Consider the following 7,269-nt stretch of genomic DNA (forward strand, 5'->3'; position numbering starts at 1 on the left):
AACTTGATAGTAGCTAAAGTCCTTTTTTGAATTGCAATTAGTGTCAAGATACACTGTATCAGTCTTTTGAATTTTCTCGTTTGCAAGGAACATATTCCCAAGTTCATTTGCATAATGACTATCACTAGAATGTCTACCATAATGATTTCCTCTTTCACAAAAATTCCCTTGATTGCTGTTGGACTGATCGCCTTGGTCGTACTGCTTCTTGCGGGCAATCTCTTTCATAGTGTCCAAACTTATGACAGTAGTTGCACTAAATGTTTGACAAGTTGGTGGATGCATTCCCTCGTCCTTGGAATCTTCCTCGATTGGAATGATTTTCTCTTTGTTGATTCTGATGTTGCTGATGCTGATTTTGACTTTGATTCTGGTTTTGTTGCTGATGATGACCACTTCATGAGAATGATCTAGCTCTACCTCTGCCCCTGCCTCTGCTTCTATCTAAAGTTATGAATGCTTGATCATTGGAATGACCTTTGTGAGCATAAATGGCTTGTGTCCTAAGTTCTTCACTAAGTAATATTGATTGAGGTTCTTCCACTGTCAGAATTTGTTGTTGGATGGCAATACTCTCGACTAGATTCTTGTATCAATTTCCTAGTCCATTCAGGATGACTTGAACCATTTTTGCGAGATTCATAGTCTCTCCTGCTATTGCGAGTTGATTGTTGTAATCTTTGATCCTGAGTACGTAAGCATGACCGGTCTTACTACTATTGCATAACTCTGGTTTATCTGGTTTCTCAGTGTGAGAATCCTAAAAGTGTTCTTGGACTTGCAGAGAGCTGCGAACATATCCTATGCTTCTTTGGATGTCTTGACAGTGTTGAGGTGTTCAAGCATGACATCTTCCACATTCTGCTTGATCAGATGATATGCATACTTGTGTTTCTTATCCCATTCTACCTATGCTTGGGCAATGGCAGGGTCTACTACAGGTGTGGAAACTATTTGTGTAGGTGGAGATCCCACTGTAGATCCCACTCTGTTGGTGATGTGACAACTGTTGGTGTAGAGCTACTGCTAGCTGAATCGTCCAATGGTCTAGGTGTAGATCCATCGACATACTCCCATTTGTCCTGAAGTACAAGAATGGTCTCCATTCGGTATTTCCATGTGCCATAATTGGAGTTTCTAGCTTAACAAATGCCTCCAGATTGAGGTTGCTAGTCGTAGACATGGTGCAAGAAATGTCCTCAAAGTGTTGTGAAAATCACTGTCTGAATCAATTGCAAAACACTGACTATGGCAAGTGAAATCTAAACTATTGGTGAAGGTAGAACTCCAATATATAATCCGATCTATTACAAGGCTTGTGGCAAATGATGCTGGGAATAGCCAAGAGGCTTTACAAGGCTTGAAATAAAGTGCACAATGCTAGAAAATAGCCAAATAGGCTTTACAATGATGGCATGTGTGTGTGAAATCAAATCATGTGCTATCTGCCCACCGATCAATGCCTTTGAACACTCTAAAGTCTGCTCACTGAACTGATGACCATCAAGTTTCAGGTAATGTGATGATATGAAACCGCATGTGAGCGTAGGGGCTGACTCCGAGTAGGAACTAGTTGGGAATTTTGGGCATGGCTTATATTGGCAACTTGGAGAAATTCAAATCGTCTCCACTATGGCGATCTAGTCTCATCTGATCTAGATCTAGACCAACCATCGATCAAAGAAAAGAACAACAAATAATTTCTTTTTGTTTGGTTCTTTTTATGTGCTCGGTCAAATGCATTGATGTAGAGGCTGATGTGCATGTAGGAAGTGGATTTTTCGGCGAGGCTCAAAAGTGAGTGATACTTGCACCAAAATGTGTGTGTGATATGACGAGCACATAGAGCACAAAAAATCAAGAGTTTCCTTTTGGAGCACCCTCAAATTCTTCTTCGATCAAGAGATATGACTTGATCTAGGTGGAGGGGGAAAAAAAGGGTGCAAAGTGATGATGTGGCACTCAGCGGGTCACATGCAGTGACTGTGCCTCTAGCACGGACTGTGCATGTGGAGCAGTGCTGATGTGGCAGGTGGGTTCACATGCAGTGTGAAGAGTGTGCCTGGCAGGGGGCAGTGCTGACTGGATAGGTGAGGTGGCACTCTGACTGACCTAACCCAAGGTCAAGTTAACTTAACCAAGGTCTGACCGATCAATAGATGACATGGAAACTGAGATCATCCTGATGATGTGGCATGAGACTCGGGGTGCTAACATGGCACTTGTTGAGTTATTTGATGACATGGTAGAGACTAGGTCTTACTCAGTTGTTGCTGGTAGATGACATGGCATGATAAGGTACCATGTGGCAAGAGTGTAACCACACTTTGTCCTTGTGGATAGGGTAAGACATCCATGTGTCGTGCTGTGGGCTACCAAAATCTTTTGACAAAATAAAAAAGATTATGTTGACCTAGGTGGAGTGAAATTAGAGCTACCATGAGCGCTGGTTCGCTACCGTTAGTAGGATCTCTTGGGCACCGTTGAGAGACCTTGGCACTCTGGGAGGTGACTGTCGGGACAAACTATGTGTGTTGTGTGTGTAGTTGGTTCTGGCTTGAGAGGCATCGCTACTACGAGCTCATTGTGGGAGCGCAGCCGTTTGAGGCTGGTCGTCTGGACATCAGTGCGCAATTAGAGGGGCAATTGGAGGGGTTGTTGTCGGTTGGAGCAGCTATGTTGGAAGAGTCGATGGCATTGACAACTATTGCATGCGAGAGCTAGAGTGTCATTGCTTGCACTCGTGGAGGTCGTGTTATGGAGCTACTGCCTCATGGGCCGCCAGTTGATGGAGCGTTGGTGGCTAATGCACGGAGTATGGAGCTCGCTGGCGCAAGTGAAGCTCATTGATGGGGGCCCTTTGTTACAATTTGTTTGAGTCGACTGGTGGGTTGGCCATGTCGTAGCTTTTGGCACCATTGTTGGCTGTGGAGCCTTTTATTGGCAGCGTAGAAGGTGTCACGGGAGGATTTGTGGCCAAGAGCATTGGCTATGATGGCGTTGTAGGCTGTAGGAGTAGTAGGCAAGGAGCTGTAGGAGCGGTGGACGGGGGGCATGTTGGCTTGCAATGAAGGAGGTATTTATTTTATTTTTCATTATTGGAGCCAGGAGATGGGAGCACTACTACACATGGGCCTTATTCCGATGCTTAAGTATCGATGTTTAGCACACGTGGGACACTAATCATCGGTAGGCAAAGCAGGTTTAGAAAAGTGTCGCTATATAGTGACGTTTATATAGAGTTGCTATATAGCGACACTTGCTAGACTTGTAGAAGGTTGTTATATAGTGACTTTGAGATAGTTTCCTATAGTGACATTTTACAAAGAGTGTTTTTCCCCATACCGACCTTTAAAGATAGTTTTTCCCAATGACAATTTTTTTTTCTTTTCATACATGTTTGATCCTTTGAAAGAATGAAAGTACAAGAGCATGTACATCAAGTTTGAAGATCATATATTCATGTCCAAGTTTGAGATGAAAAAAATCAATGAAGAGCATTTACATCAATGGCTTTAGAGCCAAGTCTAGCATTCCAAACAAGTCTATCTCCAACTCTATACCGAGTTGATCTCCTATATCATCATCGTACATCATCATCGTACTCTGGCATCATATGTTCACCTAAGACTTGATCATGTTCTTCAATAAAGTCAAGTGATTCTTGATAATCGTCATCTTCTTCCTCAATATTGTGATCTCCATCTTCCTCCCGTACAATGTCATTATGCGCATATTCCTCTTGGCTCATATTATGATCATCTTCTTCGCTAGATCCATTTGGATCAATTGGATCTGGCATTGGTAGTGGCATCTCCATATCCACATGTATATCTTCAAAAAATCTCTTACTTCATGGTGCAACTTGGATCACGTACGACCATCTTGGATCAAAACGATCCGGATGAAGATGGGTACCAAATGCCATCAATTATATATATGAAATTATGCTTAAGTACATGTACCAATGGATCTTCAAAAATGAAAGCTTCGATTAATTAAATCATTAGTATGCACCTGCTCACAATGCTTGGGAAGAACAAAAGTATCTCTTTCATCGGTTCAAAGTTTGGTAGAGTCTATTGCAAAGGAACCACTACTGCCTTTCCTCGCTATCACATGGGGACCGTTGTAAATAGTTCTAAATCATTTTACATCAAGAATGAAAATACTAAATCGTATGAAATCAATTTCATAAATTTTGCGTATGGTCCCACAATAATCCAACTGCAAGGAGAGAACATTGGTATTTGAAGCACTTGCTCAGCTATCTTGTGTGAAGTTAGCCATGACTCCACAATTATACATGACTCCCTTTGAATCGATGCATTCCATGCAAAAAGTCGTCCATATGACCATAATGCACTGTACTTTTTGTACTGCAAAAGAGCATCATTAAAACAATGAGGATGCATCTATTTTATAGCGTATATTGCCACAAATAATTACTTAATTATGTCAAGAGGTAAGAAACTTACATGCATCATACGTCCAGATGATAAGTCTCGCTTGCGCTCGTTTATTGTCTCTCCATCACATTCGAATTTATGTAGAGCCAGTTGTAGCCAATCAAGTGACATGTGAGTGGGGAGAAGTGCGAGATCCCATGGATATGGTTGCGATCGCCTGTACATTACTCTAAATCTCCTCCTTGCATTTATTCTTTCTGCTTTGGCTGCTTCATATCTCTGAATCCACTTTTGCATCTCCTTGCTATTGAGGATACAAACTTTTTGAATTTCTCCATTTGCTCTTCGCTCATCTTTCTTTCAATCCACTTTCCTTGGGGAACCTCGCCAACAATGCGATCATCATCCTTGTTATGCCAAGCTTGCGGCATATCGGGATCCATGGATGCAAGAAACTCCATGATATATACTAATGACTCTTGCACAAGCCATCCCTCTGCCATGCTTGCTTCCAGTCTTGCTCTTTGCGTTACAAATCCCTTTAAAATTTTCATAAATTGCTCGAGAAAAAACATCCACTGACTATGAGCGATACTTGCAATGGCCACCTCATCAACTATGTGCACAAGCAAGTGCACTTGATTTGTCATAATGCTCGAGGGAAAGTTCTTCTCAAGCAAGCGTACGGCTTTGATGGAGTCCACCCTAGCCTTCTCCAGAATCGATATAGAGATCTCTTTTTTATATATCCACCTATTTCACATGCCCATGTAAGATATATTCATAATCAGTCTACAGATTATTCAACTTAAATTGAAGAAAATGCAATCAATGCGATTTGATAGTAAGCATACCTCACAAAACCATTGATCTTGAATATAGCATTTCTAACATCTTCTTGTAAACACCCTTTCACTTGTAATTGGGAGGATGAACTATCCAAGCAACAAAGAAGTCATGTCAATAATATAACATAATCATAATTACACTAACACGTCATGATTATCGATACACTAATCCTACTGCTTAGAATACTTGTAAGACCTTGTGCCAATCATGGGAATTGAGCCCACTAAGCTTATTGTCCTTTGAAAATGCTCCTTTCAAGCAACGCATGTACCCTGTCGGTGTTTGAAAAGAGGCAATATCCGCCTTGACCGATGCCTTCTCTCTCTTGAGAGGATCCTGTGAATTCATAAGGAAGCAATGAGGCACACAATGTCAAAGCTTTATTCCAAGAGTGGTTACATATATAGGCAACTGCCTCCATGTAGGTACATCCCAGATCCACAATCATCTCCCTGATTATCTCAATCAGTCACCTCCTATGATCACTCACTCATCACACCAACCTGACACACTTAATTGATGAGTCACTAGAACCTTTCAGCACACCTACACTCACACACTTCTTGCATAGGACTCCAAGCCCATAGGCACACACACACACATCAATTTGCCCCTTCATTCCCCCCCACAAATTCATGACCTCATCCCTCTCAGCAGTAGTACATGGGATCCTCCATGGCTTGCCCACCATCATGTGGCAACACACATGGCCCCAAGCTGTCACTCACTCTTAGGATTCTTGGTTTACAACTAGGAGATAGACAATGACTATGTATGTAAAGCCCAATGAGTCCAACAAGGAAAAATCTCAAAAGACTAACAATCATTTAAGGATGGACTATCCATGGCAGAGAACCATTATTGACCTCACACACATAGCTTAGAAAACATATGGATCCTCACCCTTGTCAGAATTGACTTGGATGTTGTAAGTAGTGAGAGTTTTGACATTCTCTGGTTCTTCTTCTTCTTGAGTTTTTGCTTCCTCAACAAGATTGGCTGAACATCTCTTCTTGGCATAACATTCCTTTTCAAAGTGTCTAGGTCTACCACAAAAGTTACATTTCATTTTGCTCTTTCCCTTGAAGTTGCTTTTGGCCAAATATGCCCCTTCTTTGTAATATGCCCCTTCTTTGTAATATGCCCCTTCTTTGTTTGATCTTTCTCTCCTCTTCCAAGAGTGATGCTTCAATCTCTACCATACTTATCTCTAGAATATTGGTGAGCGTGGTTGCAATAGTGCCATATTCTTCAGTGAGACTTCTAAGTAAGATAGCAATTACAATATCTTCATCAAGATTAAACTTGATGCTAGATAGCTGTATCAAAATGCTCTTCATTGAATTTAGATGTAAAGAGATGGACTCCCTCTATCCAATTTTAAGTCAAAGAATTGATAAGCAAGCTAAACTTAGAGCATCTTCCCTGTGTTCCAAACAGATGCTCAAGATGAGTCCGTGCAGCATGAGCAGTCTCACATCCATCAATGTGATGAATAAAGGAATCACTTAAACCAAGAGCAATTATAGCAAGTGCTTTTTCATCTTTTGGAAGCCATGAAGCTTCTCCTTCTCTAGTTGTAGCTTTAGTTTCTTTTCCATTTTCTACCTTCCATATTCCCTTTTTCATGAAACTAAACTTTAGTTTTGTTTGCCAAGCGTGGAACCCCTCTCCTTCAAGCTTAACTATTTTTAGTTTGGAAGCCATTTTGGGAAGGTCTTACCAAATTAATGGTAGTGTCTAACCCCTTTACAAAAGGTCAATCTTTTTGAACAAAAAAATCACCTTCATGATATAGATGCAAATTGCAAGATAAGAATTCTGAAAATCCTAATTGTTTGGCATAATCATAACCAGTTGGCTTCTCCCACAACCTCTTAACTAGAGCCTTTTTCACCTTGTACTTTGTCTTTGTAGTCTTCTTGATATTTGAAGAGCTTTGAGAACTTGAGGTTTGGCAACACCAACTGAACTTGGAAGAACATTCTCTGAACTGAAAGTTTACTCCTCA

The sequence above is a fragment of the Dipteris shenzhenensis genome, chromosome 22, assembly GCF_047967505.1.
Source record: "Dipteris shenzhenensis isolate YYH24624 ecotype China chromosome 22, Dip_SZ_1.0, whole genome shotgun sequence".
In the NCBI taxonomy this organism is placed as follows: Eukaryota; Viridiplantae; Streptophyta; class Polypodiopsida; order Gleicheniales; family Dipteridaceae; genus Dipteris; species Dipteris shenzhenensis.